Source organism: Lissotriton helveticus, chromosome 8 (genome assembly GCF_964261635.1).
Source record: "Lissotriton helveticus chromosome 8, aLisHel1.1, whole genome shotgun sequence".
In the NCBI taxonomy this organism is placed as follows: domain Eukaryota; kingdom Metazoa; phylum Chordata; class Amphibia; order Caudata; family Salamandridae; genus Lissotriton; species Lissotriton helveticus.
Window position 1 is genome coordinate 264,537,790 of NC_136069.1, and position 23,144 is coordinate 264,560,933.

The following is a 23,144-nucleotide window of genomic DNA, read 5'->3' on the forward strand; positions in this document are numbered from 1 at the left end:
GAAAGAATCAAGCTTGAAAAAGACCTATCTCAAAAAATAGGTAGGTTTCACCGACACCCCGCTTTCCGGAAACGGAGGTGAAGGGGTTAAGGTATGAACGATATACTACTCGAGTGTCATGATATAAGACCACCGAAACCGTTGGGCGCCATGTCGCAGGGTTTCTGTTCTCACACAGAACTGTGCACAGAGGAGTGGAACCTCGGCGAATTAGGGTGTCCCAAAACTCACCTTAGTATCCAACTCACCCCTTACCGAGCTAGCTACAGTGTCTCATTGGACATATCAAACTCCCAATGTTTAGACAAACCAGAACATGAACTTACTGTACCTCAGGGTACGTGGAACTCATGAACACTCTTTCGTTATATTATCATTACAAACCAGAACATGGAGTAAAGAAGACACATGTGCATTTGAAATGTTTATTTACTAATGCCGTCTTCTCAGGCGCAGTATCTTAGATAATACAAGTATACTTATTATCAGTAGCAAAATTACCAGCATAGTTACTAAGACATAAAAAGCGAATGGTGACAGCATGTTAACATGCTGTAATGAATAAGAGTTAACAACACTTATATCTCACCCTCCCTAACACATATATTATATTATTAGCTAAGAAGGTCTCTTTGGGTTGTTTTAGGGCGGGCCCATACCTTAGTGTCCTAGCATGAAGGAATCACATCAGCATACACCAGCTCTCTCTGCATGTGCATCGCATCAAGTGTGTTCTATGTGCCTCGTGCAAAGCAATATCAATCCCGCCTGAAACCAGAGTTGGCAAAGGCTGCACTTGTGTTATGACTATGAAGGCGTAGAGATCAGACCTCATAACAATTCCATATCGTGTTGTTCCTGAAACTTCAGCACTCTTCGTGCAGACATAGTTTATTAAGCAAAGCTGATACCAGAGCAATTACATATTATTCTCACATAAACCACGGCAAACTACTAGGTTGAAAGCTAAGTCAACAATTAAGTGTCGTGTGCAGAAGTTGCAAGAAAGAAAAATGGCGTTTAAACCTCAAATGTACCTATGTTAACTTAACACGATATAAGGATATACAGGAGCTATATGACAACATCACCAACAGATTGCTCATTCTTAGTTAATTTTCATATATGGCATCCACTGCTAGAGACTCCCCTTGGCACTAGTCTGTCAGAACCCAAGTCCAGATCCTTAGTAACAATCCCAGAGTCCTTGTACATTTTCTGGAACATCTATAAGTCTTTATAATGGTACTGAGAGTGGCAGATTGGAGCATTATCCTCTTACTGGCTTTTCTACGGTCTTTGGGCCAGATGTACAAACCTTTTTTGTTCTTGCTAACGGGAGATCGGCCTATTTGCAACAGCAAAAAAGGCTAATGACATGTACAAAGGCTATTTTGCTAGTCACTGACTCACAAAATAGCGATTTGCGACTTGCGCTATTAGGAAGGGGCGCACCTTCCTAATAGCGAGACTCACTGCCATGTGCTATTGATTTGCGACTGCATTTGCAGCCGCAAAACACTCGCAGTTTACCACCTACTTCAAGTAGGTAAACCACTCGGAAATGGGAAGGGGTCCCCAGGGGACCCCTTCCCCTTTGTGAGTGTGTGAGAAAATATTTTTTAAGAGCAGGCATTGGTCCAAGTGACCACTGCCTGCCCTTAAAAAGTTCAACTGAAATGTTTCATTTTTCTTTTTGAAATGCAGCCCATTTTCCTTTAAGTAAAGGGGACATATAAAAAAAAAATGCTACATTTAAAAATCAGTCCCAGACATGGTGGTCTGCTGAAACCAGCATGCCACCATTAAGCCTGGGCGGTAAGCTCGGCTCACGGAGTTTGCGGAGTTTCCCGCACTCTGCGTTACCAGGAGCTCGCAGAGTTCTGAAAAACTCTGCTTCACACGGCGGAGCAGAATTTTTTTCCTCACTCGCGTTCACCAATGTCAAGTTGGCGAGCGCAAGCGAGGAAAATCCACCTCCTGGTGAGATTTTTCCTTGTTCGCGATTGCCAACATCAAGTTGGCGAGTGCGAGCGTGTAAAATAAACCTCCTGGTGCGATTTCTCAACGCGAGGGTCAGGTTTCTCATTGCAAGTGGTCCCATATGCTTGCGACCGCTCGCTTTGAGAAACTGCCTGTTCGTGATGCGAAACTCTACTCGAGCGTCAGAAAAGGTAAGCTTGCGCTGTGCATGGTGATGTTCGCAATGATTGCACAGTTCGGACAAGCATCTGGCACTGTGCAATCACCGCAAATGGCAATTTTCTACCGAACTCCACCGCTTGTGCTTAGTGCAACTCTGCGAAATCGGCCCAGGGTTAGCCACCATCCCTGGGAGTGCTAGCCATTCCCAATGGGGTTGCAAATTGAGCTTACCTCAGGAATATTGATGAGGCATGCAATTTACAACCCCATTGGGATTCGCTAACAGTGTCAGTGACACTGTTGTACATTTTGCGAGTTGCAAATTGCGAGTCGCAAAGCAATGCAATTTGCGAGTCACAAAATGTAAGGGTCGTACATCTGGCCTTAATTCTTTATTTACAAGCTTTCTCCTATCTGTAGGTTTCAGTTCTCTCCCACTCTACTCCATTCTTTAAGGGAAGGTTGGTAATAAAGTAAGACATTTAGGTCAAATATCCATAAAACATGTTAAGAACAGTAACAAACATGATACAACTTAAAGCATCAGCTATGTATAGAGCAATCGGGATTACAAGTGACATATTTCTGTCTGCTAGACTTCCATATTTGATGCAAAGTACAGAATGTGCTGTACTTGCTGCAACATCGAAAAAGTACATGGTAACCAAAAGGGAAACTGCTTTATATCTAGAATGTACCTCATATTTTGAAAATAAAGGTTTCAAAAACGTAATAAAACCAAACATTTTAAAAGGGTAATCAATTAAATTCAAATTACTTTATTTGCATACTTGATAAAGCATACCATAAAAGCACATATCATAATTTATACAATTGAAAAATAATGAAAAACAGTTTATTACATAATCATATCATATCACAATTGTTTTACGCAATTCAATGACAATTTTTAAAAAGCCATAGAGGCAATTATGTATTCGCTATCCAGGAATTGTAGTGTCAGGTATGCAGTGCGACATTGCCTCAATCCTAGTTTTTAAGCATTGGTACAATCCATCTTTTTCTAGGGCTAAGATAGAATTTACAGAAAAACAAGATGTGTATGGAGCACTGTGCGGAAAGATCGTCGCACGGACATTTACATAATATTCTCGACCAGTCATTCAGCTCTGGGAAACTTAGTGAACTGAATATGATATTTAACCTGAAGCGTATTAGCAAAAATCTATCGTAGTCACTAGTGACCATCAGGATATATGGCTGGATGTGCTCAAAGGCCAGGGTGGGATAATGGGATTGGACCGTGGATTTATCCATTTAGATCATGATTCTCTTTTCACTCAAATATCTCATACAACCAGCCTTTAAGTCCTTTCTAGAGACATTACTTAAGGTATGGGGATCGTTGTAATACTCCTGGTGGCCTAACTGGCCTAAGAATAATTTAACATAGTCTAGCCATCTCATACTTTTTACTCCATCGAACCCCATAGCATCTTTTAGTATATGGCAATTGAAAAACAACTCGTCTGTAGTCCAAACCCTATGCCAAAGGACGACGGGCTGGATCTTAATCACGTCCTCCAGATAGGGTAACCCGAGTTCATCATGACAGATGAAATTGGACGTGCTTTCAGGTACAGACAAAAGTTATTTAAGGAACATATTTTCTGCCGTTTGTGGTGAGTTAACGTTGGAAACCCCCCAAATTCCTGCCCCATAGGTGGCAATCACAATGCATTTTGCTTTGTATATGTGCAGTAATTCCCCTGGAGGGCGTTTTCCTAATTTTCTACTAAAATTGGCAAAAGCTGTTAATGACTTACTAAACAGAAGCCTTCTGGATTTAACTGCACTAGTCCAGGTTCCTGATTGGTCGGATAAGAGCCCTACATAAGAAAATGTTTTAGTACGCTCTATTGCCTTATTATTAATAAAGATGGTGTTACTCTTTTTATTGGATCCATTGCCATAGTTCATAACAAATGTTTTTGAGCAATTGAAAAGTGAGGCCCAATTTAGACATGAAATTGTTGAAAGAAGTAACTACCCTTTGTAGGCCTAGTGGTGTGCGTGACATGAGAACCGCATCATCTGTGTAAAGGAGCGCAGGGATAGGGCGGGTTGCGGCTGATGGTAAATCCCTGCACTCCTTTACCAGGGTGGACACTAGGTTATTTATATACATAGTAAATAGAAAGGGAGCAAGGATGCAGCCTTGCCTAACGCCTTTATTAACTCTAAAACATTTAGTACATTCCCCGTCCCGCCCGAAACGCACCCTGGCCCTTGCACACATATAAAGCTGCCTTAAGAAGTAAATTAAAACATGGTCTGCCCCCTGCCCCTCTAAAATTGACCATAACTTTTCATGGGCAACGCAATCAAATACGGATGTTAGATCAACGAAAGTTAAAAACAACCTTTCTCCTTTAGCTTTTATATATTTTTCTAATAAAATGTATAGATTTAGTCCCTGATCGATAGTCCCCAAGCCCTTACAAAAACCATATTGTAGATCGCTTATGATTCTGCGTTCGTCCGCCCAAGCCTGCAATCTCTCTAAAATCACCCATTCCAAAATCTTCACTGTGGAGTCCAGTAAAGAAATTGGGCGATAACAGGATGGACTCGACCTGTCTCCCTTTTTAAAAATAGGTACAATTATAGAGTCGTACCAGGTCATTAAAAGTCCCTGTGAGCAGCACGCATTAAAAATTCGTCTTAAAATCGGTCCTCACAGAGCCAGATTAGATTTAAATAAATCCACCGGGATGCCGTCCTGCCCTAGCGCTTTACCACCCACACTTGCACTTATGGCGTTATTAACCTCACTCAAAGTAAAAACCAAAGGTAACTTTAAAAATGGAGGGAGGAACTCAGGATCAACCCCGTTTACCAGGATCACTTGTTTTTCTCTGGTTAAGTTATTATACAAGTTAGAATAGTGTGAGATCCACTCCAATTTTGTTGTGGCGATTTCTATGCTTGCTTCATTACTCTCAACCAGGAAAGGGGCATTTACTGCTTTCCAGAAAGCTGTGGGATCTCGGTCGATTGATGCCTCATGCAATGCGTTCCAGGCTTCTTCTTTCAGAGTCTTTTTCCTAGCATTTAATGCCTTCCTATAGTTCCTTCTTGTTTTCCTGATGTGGTCCTGGTTCCTTACCCCAGCATTCATAGCATGTTTAAGATTAGTGTAGGCTTTTGTGCAATGGGAGTCGAACTATCCTTCATTGCGTGCGTTCTTCTCTCTGGTTTTTACGCATAGTGTATCTTTAATATGGGCAGCAATATTTAAGAAACTCTTAATAATTTCCTGATGTGAGGATTTCTCATCTAGGCAGGAATAAAACATGTTTTTGCATTTTGAGACAATCTTTGTGACAAAAGCCTCTGGGTCCAGTTTCTCCCAATTTAGTGCATACCCATTTTGACAACTTAATGTGATGTTTCTCAACACCTGATTAGGATAATCTTTCATATAAAAATCTTGTTTATGCACTGAAATATCGATGCTTTGCGGATAATGGTCATTTAAGGCAATGTCATGAGTGGTGAATGCTCTAACACGTGTGGAATGCCTACATGTTATCAATATAAAGTCAATATTAGAAAAAGAACCTCGTCTGTTAAACGTTGGGGAAAAAGGGACCACCGATGAACATAAGTTCTTTGCGAAGCCCATGTCGTGTGAAAACATGATCATATTTAGGAGCTCTCGAAAAGGCGTATGTGGGATTTGAGGCAAGTTGGTATCTTTTTCAAGTGTTATTCCACATACCCCTTTAACATCCCTTTGGCAGATCGGGGATTTGAAGTCACCACCCCATATAGCAATAACTTCATTATTTGAATAGAAAAGTAGCTTGTTCAACTCGCCAATTAGTTTACGCAGTGTGCCCTCGAGCGAATCTTGTTATAGAAATGTATTAGAACCACGCGCAGATCCAGATCAGCTTGTATGTATATACATTGATAATACCTATTGGATACAGTTAATTCAACTTTTTTCAAGTTTAGCTGGTTAGAGATATAGGTACATAGCCCCCCTTTGGCTCTACCGTGGTGAGATCTTATTGTCGGGTGTGAAACGTTTTAAACCCATTTATATGAATAGGTTCCACTACCCAGGTTTCTTGAAGACTTATAATCCCGAATTTGCACACAAAATCCATTCATATGTTATTAGAAGTCTTGCATTTTAGGCCAGCCACATTCCAAGATAGAAATTGACATTTATCTCACCTGTCTATGACCCTATTCCTTCCCTGCCCATTCTCCCCCTGCAGGTTAGTAGGCCCAGTTTGTAAAAGGGAAGATCGAGTTGACACGGCCAGAATCTCTGGGGCTATGCCCATGCTTGCCTGTATATATCCCATTATATCTTTTCCTTGTGTATCAAATGCTTCGGATATAAGGACAGTTGTTAAGAGACCCAAGGTGGCGCCATTAACTGTGGTTCTGGATGTTATTTCCTGAGCAGACTCCCCTTATCTCAGTCAGTCAACTGCTTCGGGATTATTAAGTGCACTGAAGCGGTTATATGTTTGAATATTGAAATGGTTGCTATGGGTTGACATATAAGATTCCCAGTTTAGCCTTGCACAACTGCTAACTATGGGTTGGTAGCCTAAAGGAAATACATTAAAGCCTTGTAAAAATGTAGTTTGATATCCTATTCTACTCATGATCAGATTTACTAGGCGAGGGGTCCTAAATGTCAAGACTACACAGTCCCCTGGGAGTGTTCTCCGTCCTCTGCCAACTCATCCTATTCTCCTTGCCATTTTGAATACATCGAATAGCTCTCCCACAAGACCTGTCCTAATGCCTAGCCAATGCAGTGACCTATTTTTCAGTGTTTCCAACGATTCTTCTGTCCCATGGTCTAAATTAGGAACATTCGTCAATACCATGATGTAGGGCGTGGCGGCTGGGGGTAGGTCCAGATATGTTATATGATGTTCCTTCTTTCTCTCATATAGGGTGTTGGGGTTTTTAACGGAAGCAGTGCGTGTAGGTTGAGTAGTAACTATTGATATAACTGGAGGGGGAGTCCATAAGTTTACAGTGGGAGGCTAAAACAATGTATTTGGTGGGCTGTGTCCTAAATCATTGTGGGTGCCTTGGGCAGAAATATTTGTGTTAGATCTTAATCTATTTTCCTCGTTACCCAATGAACTCACTTGAGTAGAAGCACTCCCCTGTCCAAGGGGCTCAAGTTTATCCAAGCATTTAGTCAAGCTTGCTTCCATTTGGCCGAATCTCGACGTCAGGTTGCTTAAACTATCTCTAAGGTATGTTTCTAGGGCCTCCAGCTTAGCTTTTAGCTTACGAACCTCGCTCTGTATGCGCGCATTAGAGCTGAGTAGAGATTTTTCCCAATTTCCGGGTTTCTGAGGCTTAATTTTTGTGGAGGCCTTTTTACAGAATTTAGATGGGAGTTTACTTGGCTTTGAGCATGATATATCAGGAATGGGAGGGCACGTGTCGGGGTTTCTGGGGTGCTTGGTCGACAGTTGTATTTCGTGATCGTGTTCACTGTTGTGTTCGCAACCAAATATGTGATCAGAGATGTTTTTATGCAGCCGTTTAAAATCGGATCACTTCCATGAGCATCTGTTGGATTAAAAGAACTAGCATCCCCTGATACATCCCCCTCCATGACTGGATTTGAAGCCTCATCGACAGTTATGATCTGTTGTTCGATGTCCCCCACAGCACCTGTTAAATCATTTATTAGAGACTGATGAGAATGCTCTCCTGGCTTTGCAGATTTTTTGTTCTGGTTAATCACCAGTTTTCTCTTCCCCATGTTCAGAAGAGTAAATGGCAAAACGAGAAAAAGAAAAGAAAAGTAAAAATTAAACAAAAAGTAAATAAATAGGTTTCGTGCACCCCCGGCATGAGTATACTTAGTCCAATGGTCGTAAGGTTATGGTCAGTCAATAAGCAGTGCCTTGCTTCAAACTTAGTTCCTTCCTACCTTCCTACTCTGGGAAGGGTAGCACACAGTGGCACGATTTTAATGAAATCAGTATCAGTTCTGCAGTTCAGTGCCAATGTTGTCCCAATGCAAAATTACACTAATTGAACCCTGGGCATAGCACCTTAGATGCGGTGGGTGAAAGAGTTGCGGCCCAGCCCGGCCTCAGTCGGTCCAGGACGGCCTAAGACGGGCCCGTCTTGGCCCGGTCTTTGACCGGGCCGAGGCTGGGCACGCCCCGCACGCGTCCCGTGTAGCGGGACCGCTGCCGTGGAGTTCAAGCCTCTCCAGGTACCGTCCTCATAGTGCAAGGTGTATTCAGGGCAGTGCAGGAACTCGGGCGAAAGTGCTCGGTGCAAGTTCCTCAGTTTGCGGTCTACTGCGGGGCGGGACCGCTGCCGTGGACTTCAAGCCCCTCCAGGGACCGTCCTCAAAGTGCAAGGTGCATTCAGGGCAAGACAGGGACTCGGGCGAAAGTGCTCTGTGCAAGTTCCTCAGTTTGCGGTCTCCCAAGGGAGGGGACCGCTGCCGTGGATTTCAAGCCCCTCCAGGGACCGTCCTCAAAGTGCAAGGTGTATTCAGGGCACAGTAGAGACTTGGACGAAAGTGCTCGGTGCAAGTTCCTCAGTTTGCCGTCTCAGTGTGGCGGACCGATGTCGTGGATTTCAAACCCCTCAAGGGGCCGTCCTCGAAGTGCAAGGTGCATTCAGGGCAAGGCAGGGACTCGGGCAAAAGTGCTTGGTGCAAGTTCCTCAGTTTGCGGTCTCCTAAAAAGGGCAATTAATAATAATATGACATAGTGAGCCATTCACACATAAGAAACATTGACATACTTTGCTTTTTCCCATCAGAGGTTTTTATGGCATTCCGGTCTATAAAATATCACCCAAACAGTATTTCAATACACCGCGTGGGATCCAGTAAGTTTGTGGTGTATGTAAAAAGGGGAAACAGCCATCACATCACATGCGTTACAACGCATGCGATTACAACGCGGTCGTTACAAAGACCCCGTTGTTACATCGCAGTCCCATTACAATGCAAGTCATTAAAATGACTTGCTGTAGGGGGCGCAAAAGATCCACTTGCCCAGGGGTATTACATGTAAAGCTAATGGAAGACGTTTTAGCCTGTGGGGCACTTGTAGGGCTGATTCTCTCATCGAAGTTTATTTGGGAACAGCACCCACTTTCCTCTGGTTCCCGCAGTGTGTGGTTTTAATTTCATTAATTCTTTTGACAGGTACTGTGGCCCATTTCCATTTACTAGAGAGGATTTCATCACACCATAGCTTTGATGTTTTTGTTGAGTATTCATCAATAGTCATCTATATTAGGATCCTTGAGAGGCGGTAACTTGACCTGAGGTACCATGATGTGAGGTTAAATTCCGAATATTTTGTACCATCGTATCTTTAGGTAAATTCAATATGCATATTAAAGCTGCATTCTGAACGGACTGCCAAATATCCCTAGAAGGCAAGTATAGAACCTCTGCAATGTACAAGGCTAACAGAGCAATTTTACCACCATATGCTTTCATAAGTGGAAGCAATGAGAGTCCACCATAATTCTGATCCATTTTCACAAGTTACCCTGTTTGTAGCTAAAACTTGCTTTTACAGACTTCATGTGCACATTCCACTCAAAATGTCAGGAAAAAGTAAATGTAAAGGGCCTCATCTACAAGCCCCTAGCAGCACTTATGATCCCCAGAGCGTCACATATTTAAAAGGCAAGGCAAAGTCACTTTACATGGTTTTTCATGGCCTGGTAAATATGTGCCCCTTTCATGCAGAGCACTGCGTGAAAGGGTCGTTCTTTGGGTGTGGGAGTTCCCATGCAACACCCATGGAACCTGAAGCATTCCAAAATATATGAGGAATCGTAAACCTGGGAATGCTTAAGATTCCTACGCCACCTAGAGGAGTGGCAGAACGAGGAGAACTACTTTTATTTCTCCTTGATTTCTCCTCTTTCTATGCATGCTGCGGAATGCAGCATGCATAGAAAGAGGAAAATGCCATCAATGATTGTTTTTGTGCAGGTAGGTGTCCCTTCGGCCCCTCTAACAGGAATTATTTAGGCAGAGGTCAGTCAGAACCCCTAAGAGGTGGGAGAGGGAAACAGCCACAAAGATGGCCCAACCCTCCAGGCGAACGGTTCATGGGCCGCCAACATTACCGTTGCTAACTGATAGTGATCTCAATGTTGAACCTACCTTCCTCCATGACAATATATCTCAAACTAATACCTTGCTACCCATCTTCAACTTAACCCAACATTAACTCTCAACTGGTGAGATGTCCTAGCTTAACAAAGGGCTTTCATTTGTCCCCAACATCCGTCCTAATTACTTGGACGCCCAAACCGAACTGCTGAAATTCTTCAGGAAACTCCAGCTACATAGCTATTTCCTTCTGAATCCTTCTCCGGCTAAGTTCTCGAATACCCCACTTAAATCACCATCTAAATTCTCACCACTGTTGGAATGATTCCACCTGAAATTCCCACATTTGAGAAACTTGTCCTTAATGACCTAGCATCTCTGGAAAAACAGAAATCTTTTGTACCCTACAATATCTCGATTACAGAAAAAAATGCCCTGGCCTCACTTAAAAATAACTCATCCCTTGTCATTAAACCCGTCGACAAAGGTGGCGGAATTGTGATTCAAGGAATAGATAATTAAAAAATGAGATCCTCAGACAACTGGGCAACACCAACCATTATTGTACTTTGCCTTGCAACCCCACAAGAGAAATACAAAAACTGATTTTACAAGTTACCAATGACGCCCTTGAATCTGGCTACCTATCCAAAAAAGAACACACATTTCTCAATACTAAGGCACCCAGAATAACGGTTATCTACTGTTTGCCCAAAATTCTTAAAAATCCTGAAACACATCCTGGTCGCCCTATTGTCTCGGGGCACAGCTCCATATTAGAGCCCCTCGGACAATATATTGATTTTTTTATAAAAGGTTTTGTCCCACAAACGCAGTGTTTTATAAGGGACAGCATGTCCATGATTAACATAATTGAAGAACATCTCTTTGATCCCATATCCAGCACAATGTGCACACTGGATGTGGAATCACTCTATACAAATGTTCCTCAGATAGAGTCATTACGTGTTATTGAAGGAGTTCTTAATAGACGCCCACGTCCACACAATGTTCTCACATTGTTTATTTTACAACTTTTAGAAATCTGCCTGACAAAAAACTTTTTCTTATTCGAGAATCAATTTTACGGCCAGGTGCGTGGGACATCCATGGGAGCTATTTTTGCTCCCAACTTGGCAATCCTTTACATGGACAACCTCGAAATGTGTAACATTCTCAATTCATCCAATCCTTTCCACAGTGGCATTGCCATGTGGAAACGAGACATTGATGATATTTTTATGCTTTGGACAGACTCAGCTGAATCCCTTACACAAATGCTTCATTGGCTCAATAACAATAGCGGAGGCCTTAAATACACATTATCTGTAAGCAAAGAGTCTATTTCCTTCCTTGATCTTGAAATTAAACACCAAAATGGACGCCTCACCACTAGTCTTCACCGTAAGCCAACAGAGCGTAATACCCTGCTCAGCTACAGTAGCCACCACCCCCGGGCCTTGAGAGATTTACTTCCCTACTCACAATTTCTTCGTATTCGATGAAATTGTTACTTCAAGGAAGATTACTTTGCCGAGGCAAAGACACTCAGTAGCAAACTCCGCAACCGAGGCTACCCTCTAAAACTTGTGCGTCGCTCTCTCAAAAGGGCTGGTACTGTCCTAGGGACATCTTCCTGGAACAAAGGCCCAAGAAACACCAGGACAGACTTATCTGTGTCACAACCTTCTCCCCAGACTCTAATGCCATACGGAAAAGCGTACTAAAACATTGGCCAGTACTCAATGCCGGTGCACTAGATATAGAACACCCTATGTTTGCCTTTAAAAGAGCAAAAAACATTAAAGATCACCTTGTAAGGGCAGCACTTCTACAACCTGCAGCCAGGGTTACTATAAATGATGCATGGGGACTACCCACCCTTACAGGCCACGTTAAATGTGGCGAATGTGTAGCTTATGAAACCACAATTGAAGGAAAAACATTTATGTATGAGACACTTAAGTATGAAAGAAGATATTTCACTAATTGTAATTCTTCAAATGTCGTGTATGCCATCTTTTGTCCCTGTATGAAAATCTATGTGGGACCAACAACACAAAAAAATCAAGCTATGCATCGGCCAACATCACAGCAGGATTCGATGCAGTACCTCAAATGCGCCCCTAGTTGAACACTTCCAGGCCGTGGGACACAAGAAAAGGATTTCACATGAACCATTATTACTGCCATCAAACCACCACCGAGAGGAGCAGACATGTCCCAATTACTGAATAAGGAGAAATATCTGTAATGGCCTCAATCGCCTTGAAGACTGGACCTCACTTCTCTAATTATTCAATTATGACCAGAATAGACTGTTACATAATCACGTACTGCTGCAGTTTTAACAAAATGTTGTCCCCTTTTAATTGCATATTTAATTACCTTTCTTATGTGTCCACAAACCTTTTCCAAGATGGCTGCCACGTAATTTCTGTACATCTGTGTCACAAGCCTAATGCCCTTCGAGTTACCACTCTATGCCTCTGTATAACGAATTGTTATACTACGTTCCTATTCTCACTCTGTATAGCCTTCACTATACGCAAAATCTTCTCTATACCTCATACACACTCTCTCTTCCAAGATGGCAGCCACCTTGCTAATGCACTGCACGTCGTCTATTTCTACTATCATGTAGACCGTAATTTCTGTTGTATTCTTTTGGTAACCGTCAGGTGTACATCTCTGTCACAAGCCTAATGCCTTTCGAGTTACCACTCTATGCCTCTGTATAACGAATTGTTATACCGCGTTCCTATTCTCGCCCTGTATAGCCTTCACTACACGTAAAATCGTCTCTATACCTCACAAACACTCTCTCTTCCAAGATGGCTACCCCCTCCTAATGCACTGCACGTCGTCTATTTCTACTATCATGCAGACTGCCCATGTGACCAATTCCACTCCCCCTTATAGCCTCCCATGCACGTCGCTCCTTTAGCGATTCCCGCAGGATTACGCCGACCGGCGAATACCTCGAGTAATCACTCGGTAAGTCTCATACCATACGCTTGTCAACAGACTCCACCACATCAGAATCCAGGGAGAAGCACTGTAGTGGATCACCTCCTTCTTCACAGGAAGAACCCAACAAATATACCTCCCACCCTTCACCTAAGAATAAAAGGAAATCATCTGTGGAGTCGCAAAAGGCTCGTCTCTATGCCACACCCTTTTCAACACTTATATGACACTGCTGGCCAACATAATTAGATTCTAAAGATTCAACATCATCTCTTACGCCAATGGGAACTCATAATCTACCTCTCAGAAGATTCTACCAACAGCAGAAACAACTTCCATAATTGCATGACCAGTGTTCCAGACTGGATGAAGGAAACTGCCTGAAGCTCAACACTGACAGACGGAAGTGCTGGTCTTCAGAAACAAGAGCTCCCTCTGAGACTACTCCGGGTGACACTCAGAGCTCGGCCCCAAGACCAACCTCAACTCAATGCGCCAGAAACCTCTGAATCAAACTCAACAGCACACTTATCATGGCCTCGCAAGTCAAGGCCGACATATCCACCTAACTCTTCATCATATGTATGCTACACAAGATCGTCAAGTATCTCCCCTGTGTAAAAAGGCGCACCATCACCCAGGCCCTTGTCACAAGCAGACTGGCCCACAGTAACACACTCTATCCAGACAATTCCTGGTCCTCCCTCGACTTTACCACATGCCTCCTGACCTACGGCACATGCACTGGCTCCCGGTCCAGAAATGCTTTTAGTACAATCTCCTCACACAAGAATTCAAGGCATGTCGATGGCTCTTGTTTAAATTGCCAGATGGCACTACTACAGCCGTGTATGCTATTACCACACTGCGCACTGTAGTTGAGACAGAGACATTGTGCGTTTCTTATCAATCAGTACAGGCTGCAAAGCTGGTGGCTCTCCTGCAGGCATGCGATTTCAAATGAAGGACTGACTGTCAATATTTATACTAACAGACAGTATGAATTTGGGGTGGCCCATAATTTTGAACGCCTCTGGGCAGAGAGAGGATTCTTGACATAGAACGGGCCGAAAATCCGAAATGGTCCATTGATAGAGATACTTTGACACCTTTGACTCTTCCTAAACGATTGGCAATAGAAAAATGCAGTGCCCATAAAACAATTACCAATGATGTTGGGAAAGGAAATGCATTTGCAGATCAGACAGCTAAGGAGACAGCCAGATGAAAAATGAGAAAGATGTTTGTAGCGGGTCCCGCTTGGTGGGTGTACAACAATGGGATGTTCGAGGACACACTAGCCAACGTTAAGGAGATACAGAGTGAAGCAACAGTGGAGGAATTAGTGATGCAGCAGGAAAAAACAGGGCATGTGAATGACAAGAAATGTTGGACTGATCTGTCTGAAAAACAGAGATGGATGTTACCTAATTCATATGTATTTCCAGTGATTACCATGGCACATGGTCCAGCACACATCAGCCCTAAAGGTATTTTTAAACTGTTAGACCATGTATGGAGTAATGACAATATTTCTCAAAAGTTGCCACACACTTGGTGAAACACTGTATGATCTGTCTTAGATACAATCATGGGAGGGTACCCTTACATTTTCTGGTAATTTTGCACCTTTCTCCTTCCTTTTTGAGGTTCTTCAGATAATTTATATAGAGCTGCCCTGGGTTAATAATTTGAAATGTGTACTAGTATTAGTTTGTGCCTTTAGTAAGTGGGTTGAGCCTTACCCCACAAAGGAAAACACTGCTATGGCAACAGCAAAGGCCCTTATTAAGGAGCTTTTCCTGCTTGATTTGTAGTGACAATGGAAGTCACTTCAATGCTAAATTGATCAAATTGATATGTAATGGTTTGCATATTCAGCAAAGGTTTCATGCAGCCAACCACCCTCAGTCAGCAGGTGTGGTTGAGAAGTACAATGGTACTCTCAAGTTTAAATTGGCAAAGGTCAAGGAGAGTACTGGGTTGCAATGGCCAGATGCGTTACCTCTTGCTTTATTATACAATAGAATGACTGCCCATTCCAGGACCGGATTATCTCCTTATGAGGTAATTTTCGGTCATCCAGCAAATGTGTGGGGTGGCCTAGAGCACACAACGTTTCTTGGATACTAAGTACCCTTTGTTGGTTGACTATCTGTATGAACTTACTTAACGCCTATGTTCTATTCATCATCAGATATTTGAGGCGCTACCTCCAGCACCTGTAGGCCCTGGGTACACAATCCAGCCTGGCGACTATATACTGACCTGAAGTTTTCAAAGAAAGGACGGCTTGGAGCTGAGATGAAGGGGCCTTATTTAGAACTCATTGTCACGAAGACGGCAGTGAGAGTGGAAGGCCGGAAGAATTGGGTGCATGCCTCTCACTGTAAGAGAGTGCCTCTGCCCCTGCCCTACGATGCCTGGGTAAGAGAAGTCATCGGACACCATGAAACAGAACATGTTCCACAATACCTACCATTTTCTGATGCTCGATTAGTCTGGAAGCAAACAGAATCAGAGAACGATGCTATGCTAAATGAGGCAGTTCCCCCAGATATATGGGTTCTCAGGGTTCCAGTTCACCTGACTCCTTGGAACTTGAGCTACAGTCCTCAACGTCTCCTGAGTTTCAGATTCTACTTCAAGATGAGAGAGTGCCTGGAAAGAACAGGTACAATTTGCATTCTCGATGGAAAGGTAGTGCGCCAAATGAAAAGTGAGTGTAGTTAGGGTTTCATTGCATTAGATAAGTAAAGGGTCACTTTTTTTAATGCATCAGCATCTTTTTGTTAGATTAGGGGGTACAATTGGTGCACCATCATTGATGCAGGACAGAATAAGCTGAGGGTATCTTCCAAAGAGGGAGAGTGCCCTATCCTGAGAACAGTGAACACTTGTTGATGACCTACACAGGTGTGGCTCCACCGCTGCATGCTCAATAGCACCACTGAGGATTGGACAATAGAAGCCTTCCAGGGAGGCTTAGAATGGACCCTGATTCTTGACCCGTGTGAGATTTTTTTTATCTCCTTTTTTTGTGTGTTTTGTACCTTCCCTTCATCATTGGCTCCATTTTACGCCGTTGTTTCTTTGACACTTTGGTTGTAAATATTATTGTAGAAAAATGTATCTTTTTGGTCATCCTCTTACAGTAGATGAACAAGGCCTTGTTTCTCTACACCCAGCATAGGTTGGTTTTGAATGGCTGTTCAGAAAAAGTATCCTCTGGGTTGTAATTATGTTACTGTTCCTATTGGGGGAGGGGGATTGTTTTGGGCAATGGAATGTCCCGACACTTCATCGCCATGTGTCGTATATCAAGCAGTTCCCTCTGAGAACCAGAAGCACACTACGCACAACAATGTTTTCCTAGATTTGCACCAAAAAGTTTTGGGGGACAACACAGCTTGTTATCCCACTGATTCTGTTACTAGCTTGTGAACCGCTTATCCCCTATCACTAGTAAATTACACATATGTTCATCACCCCACTTTTGTAGAGGTCAAAGGTGAATTTGGTTTTGGATATCCTGGACCTTGTCTATTTATAGAAAACCAAGAGGGACAGGTTATCCAGGATGTATGCCCAAACTGAATTGTGGAAATCTATATTTCAACCAAAGAAATATCACATAAACAGGATGGCATTATCAAGATTTAACCGTTACTCAAGAAGCAAGAATATATCCTACGTGTAGTCCTGAATTAAATAGTACGGATACTTACTTGTATCTTAATTGCTCTGGAGAAATAATATACAAAAATATCTTATGTTTAGGCAAAAAGGATGACCCCAGTATGAAAGGAGAATGAGCACTAGATATGCTCCACTAGATTACCAAGGTCCACTCTATGCACATCCGAGTTTCTATTTTCTTCCAATGGTACATATTCTAATATGTACAATGGTACAGAAGACATGGTTTTGAGAATGGTGCTGCCTCTCTGGGCACCTTGCAGGCATAGCAAACCTAAAACCTAATGTAAAATGGATAAAAAGAACATTGACCAAGGAATTTTGTGCAGGAGTTACAGACTTAGAGGTTAATAATTATAGCAATGGTATTACTTTTGGGTTCAGCCTTTCTTCCATTATCACATTTGGTGGTACTGCTATGGCCAGGGGTGAATGTGCCGGAGAGTATTTTGTGTGTAAAATATAGATATTTTCCACTTCAACTGTAGCAGCTTTACGGGATATCACCACTCAGTTAGAAAATATGCAAATATGTTCTGAACAGACACACCGTATGCCGTTGATTTTATTTTGGCCAAGAGTGGTGGAGCATGCGCTGTCATAGGCGATCATTGTGTAGTTGGTATCACGAATATGGAGAAAAATATAACCCAACATATTTTAGACATCCTGGAAAATGTCAAGGGCAAGGAGAGCGGTAATTGGCGGTGGTCCTTGTTTGGAGGTTGGGGCTGGATCCTAGAGAAAGTGATATATTTCATTGTAATTCTAATGTGCTGCTGTGTTCTGATACAGTGCCTCCCTTTTTGATGTTCATATTGTGCAACTTATCTTACATCCAAAAGTAATTTGATTCATGATACAAATGCTAAGATAATGCTTCAACAAGAAATGGACACCCTCATTCAGATAGTTGAGGGAGTTTTTGGATCAAGTGCTTCCCTTGCTGATTCTGTTTTTGATGGTACTCCTGTCGTCGATGACCAATGCTGCAACTCTTTTCCAATGTGTTTTAGTAATATACGTCATTGTGTTTGGACAAATTATTGTGTATTCAATAAAGTTTATTTTTTTTGTTCCTAGAATTCTAAGGACCCTACCTGATAGCAATAATAAAGATGATTTAGCATATAATTGCTGAGGGTTTGATACAATAAAGACGTAATTTGCGTTTATGTGTGCGTTTTGCTCTTTGATATGACTAATGCATTAAAGTTGTGTAAGAAGTATAAGACTTACTCATTATTTACGTTACTTAGGTTGAAATCTGTGCTGCTATTTTAGTTAGAAGGGCACCCTGTTCTGACACAATTGAAATGTTGCTGGCCTACTCGAAATTGTATTTTGTTCATTTACGAGAAATAGCCCGTGGTAAGTTTTGTTTCTTTGATGTTCCTGTTAGCTCGTTAGCGCATGCCTTTCCCCTGAAATCAAGGCTTTCTCCCTCCTATCCAGAATGGAGGACAGGCCAGACAACCTTAAAATGTAGATAGTTTGTACCAGACTGCACAATCGTAACTTATGTTCTGTACTCCCATAGTATTACGACATTCACCAGTGCTTTTCCATGATGGGCGGGCCTTTGCAGACTTTGCAACGTACATAATGTAACATTAGGCTTGTAAAGGGCAGTCCCTCGTCAGCCATCATAGGAGGCTGATCTGATCGGACTCCACTGCAGTGTATTCTGGGAATAAACTGGTTTGCTTATATTCTCTACTGCGTCAATGACTCTTCATTGTTTCAAGGCTAGAGGAGGTCCCGAGTGAACCGTGTGGCCCTAATCAGGTCACATCCTTCAATAGCCACACCTTTATTTGCCTATTTCTTGCCTGCATTTTGCAAAAATATGCATCCATAGCTAAAGTCAATTAATTAAACTAGCCCCACCTGTGAACCATACCTCAATGCTATCAAGTGAGTGAAGAGAGCGAGTGAGTCGCACCAAAAGTTGACATTTTCAGGAGGAGGGTGTAAGAGCTTTGGGGTTGTCCAGTGCACAAGTCATAAAAAAGTAGTGGGGGACCAACCATGTTCGGCAGAATTAAAGGGTAATCACAGGAAATGACATCACAACCCATGACCTCACAGGATGTCATATCGCGTGAAGTAACATCAGAGCAGATCTTAACACCTCACCCATATGTTTAGCAGGTCTATCATGAATACATTTGAGTGAATTACGAGATTTAACAAATGAGATTTTACCTTTGGGTTATGCCAAAATAAGTGACACAACCTGACACAAAATTGTGACCCAAACTTGTACATTTATATATTTCTAAACTGCCACAAAAAAATAGCAAGAAAAAGAAACTTGGCAGTAAATCTGTTCTGCTTCATGTGTTGCAACATCTGCATCTTAAAAAGTTTAATGGGGTTAAGGAACCTTCTGCAGAGATCTTTGTGTGCCCAGTAAATCTTAGTGAATAGTAATAATGGTAAGATAACTCTGGAGGTTAACTCATTTGCTGGAGCGATTTTTTTTCAAAACCCAGTTCTGAATCAATGTAGCATAGAGAGTTAACGTGTCTCTTGCAAAGCTCATCATGTTACATGCAGATGACAGACTTATATTTTATGTTGCTAGATAAATGGGTTACTGTTTTTAACCCAGTGATCCTTTTGATATTTGTAGTTCTTAAATTGCAATCCTTCTAATGTAGCAAAGTGAGCTATGAAGTACTTATGACTCCTACACATTGTAACACATTTTCTACATTTATTTTATTTATTTATTTTATTTAAAGGGTTTTATATAGCGCTGGCTAGACCGGAAGGTATCAGAGCGCTTTACAAGAGAATCAACAATGTAACAGAAAAAGTTCAACAATTACACAATACATCAAAAAATAGGCAATACAATTAGGAGAGGAGAGAAAGGAGAGAGAAAAGTAGTGGAGGGGGCAGGGGAGGTGTGAAAGGGAGGATAAGGGACGAGAAAACAGGAGAGACGGAAGGAAGTCTGTCTAAAGACCAACTGGGTAGGTGACGACCAAGGAGGGAATCCACGGCTCATCTCCCCTATAGCTAAATCAGGTAGCTCCATCTGGCATCAGACAGAATAGTTCAGTCTCAATACATTGAGAGAGGAGAGAAGGAAAGATATAAATAGAGGGAGGATGCGGGAGGAGACGACAGGAGAGACGCAAGGAAGTGCAACAATGTGGTTCAACAATATAACAGAAAAAGATCAACAATTACACGTTACATCAAACAATCTGCAATACATTAGGAGGAGAGAAAGGAGAGAGAAAAGCAGAGGAGGGTAGGTGAGGTGAGAACGTGAGGATAAGGGTAGAGACAACAGTAGAGACAAAAGGAAGTCTGTCTAAAGACCGACTGGGTAGGTGACGACCAAGGAGGGAATCCACAGCCCATCTCCGCTATGGCTAAACCAGGTAGCTCCATCGGGCATCAGACAAAATAGTTCGGTCTCAGGAGTCGAGGGAAGAGGTTCACAGAAAAACAGGGTGGGGACAAAGGGAAGGGCAGGTGAGGGCAGAGGACAGAAACTGGAAAGAGCAAGCAAGCAAGTAAGATGTTGAGGACAGTGCATTCTTTCTTTGGTTCACCATCCTTCTGTACTCCGGCAAAATCTTATAAGGTGATTGGAAATTAGAGGTTGAGGTTGAGGTGGCCAGCGGGGGAGCGGAGAGGCAAACATAAAATTACCTAGGCAGACGTTTGTGGCCATTAGTCGGTCAGGCAGGGCACATCATGAGTCAATTCTTCTTCTCGAGATCGCTGAGGGGTTCGAGGTTGTTGATCTCCTTTCCGCTGTCTAGCTGCATCGATCTCGCAGCTGTACATGTGATGTAAAGTGGTCTGACACCCTGCATAGGGTGGGAGTAGCACACAAAAGAAATAAAACAAAACAGTGGTATTTAAATTGTCATTTGTGTAAATGCTGGGTGAGGCCAACACATCTAACATTCTTACAGTACATGCATATCTCTTCTGTACAGGGACTGATCGAAGTCAAAACAATGCTTTTCTTTAGAACTTGTGAATTGAAAACATGCTGTGTGCCTCTGTTTCTCCTTCATTTCATTAGCATCTGAGTGTGAGGCTCCAGATATCTCAGGCACTGCTGAATATATCCTGGTGTCCAAAACTTACACTGGAACTGATAGAGCGCGCGAGGTCACCCAGCCAATGATTCCGCCGTTTCCGGCTTCAGGGCCCATATACTTCCAATTCACACTATTCATTGACAGGGCGACCTCACGGGCTGCTACCAATTGTGTGTGTTCCCTACTGTTATCACTTAGTGTACCCGACTTACCATCCACCAACACGGGTACCTATAACTTCAACGGATCAGGGGCCTAGCTGTAAAAGGAAAGGCAACAAATGCAAATTCAAATGACATTCAATACTGTTTGTAAAAGGACCACAGAAAACTGGAAGTTTTAAAATGTTTATCTAAAGTTCGTTTTCGTCAAGCATTAAACTTACAAGAATAAGGCAGTCAATAACCAAGATAATGAAAAGTACATAACTATAGAGAAATAAAGTCAGGGTAACCATTTAAATGTAATTATGAGATAAAGAAAAATGGTATGCATTCAAGGCAAGGAGTTTTCAGACAGTTTAAGTAAGGCCGTTCTAGACCATATCAGAAAATGACAAACTGCAATGCAAAATATGATTTCCAAAAGGTAGGATAGCATAGGAACAATTTAAGAATATATGCACTTGACTTTATGATTCAATAGTTTGCGGCAAAAGCATGGAAAAATCAACATGTGCAAAGGTGTGTCTTTATTAAAGCAAAGACAGAAAATAGAAAGGTGCAAGTTTAAAGAACTTAGAGCAGTATTTACCTAGACTGGTGTGGAAACCAAACCCTGGCCACGGGTCAGTTAAGGACAGGAAACCCTCAAGGAAGGATACCCCTCAAAGGACAGCAGGTGCAGAATGGACACCCAGGACAGGACAGGATACCCTCAGATTAGGAATCAGGACAGGACCTCAGGATAGGACAGCAAACCCTCAGGACAGGACCGCTCAGGACAGGACCGCACCCGCAGTTTGGAAGCAACGCCTGCAGTTATCGATCAAGACCCCGATTGGGTCAGCGAACTCCCAGCAAAGTGCTTCGCCAGCACTTTAAGGTTCAGTAGAACCTTAGTCTATGGTCAATTTCGGACAGAGTGCTCTGCAGCGCTCTGTATCTTCAGTCACCTATTGAGTACGATGGGTCAGTGACAGGTCAGCTAAACCAGACAAGTCGGACAAATTCCCTAGGTGAACCCAGGGTAGATATACTGTTTTGGGACAGGGTACCACCCCCCAAATGTTGCAAAGTGTCAGAATCCCCAATTTCAATTGGTCCTAAGGTAGGATTTGGGTAATACACCAATCATAACACACTATTTGGATGCTTCATTTACATATCTGGGTACCGCCTAGCGAGATTGGGGTTCCCATGAGAAACTGCAAAGAAATACAATGACAATTGTACAATGTAGCTGAACAGGGACATGTGACTCTGCTCAGCCGAGTTCGCAGGTCAGTTCTCAGGAGCATCTTGCCCATCACTGCCAGCTGGCTAAGTTCCATCAGCCAAGGTTGTCAGGTCCCCTGAAAAGTCGCACATGCGCAGAAGGGACCTCCAAGATGGCTTTCGGTATAGACAGACCCCCATTTCCCGCGGTACATGAAAAGCAAGCGAAAACAAATTAATACATAAAATAACATTATGGAAACACATCATTTGGTCTTGTACTTTCAACTTATCACTATAAAATATACTTATGCAGTCTAAATGTTAGCTACATATAACAGGCACAAGAGCAGTGGCACGAGCAGTACCACGTTACTGGCAAGGCTATGTATTACGCATGCGCATAAATTTCCCTCCAACTCTGCAGACACGTCAGGACACGTGAGTGTGTCTGTTTAGTAAAACACATATGCAAGCATCAAGAAACCTTGTTCAAACATAAAATAACGTTAGTAAAACGTACATGTGATTACCTTGTTACACATAAACGAGGTTCATGAATACAGCAAGTCGCAAAATATGCGAAGCTTTGCTTCATCAGAACGAGTTCAGTGTATTTGAGGGGGTCCCAACTTTATGGCAGGGTAGACGGTGTGCACTCTGTGAAAATAGTGTGTGGCACTATCCACCAGCGTGTACCCTTGACTTGTGCCCGGGTATTGTCCACTCTTAAATGCAATTGTCCACTTACAAAATGAA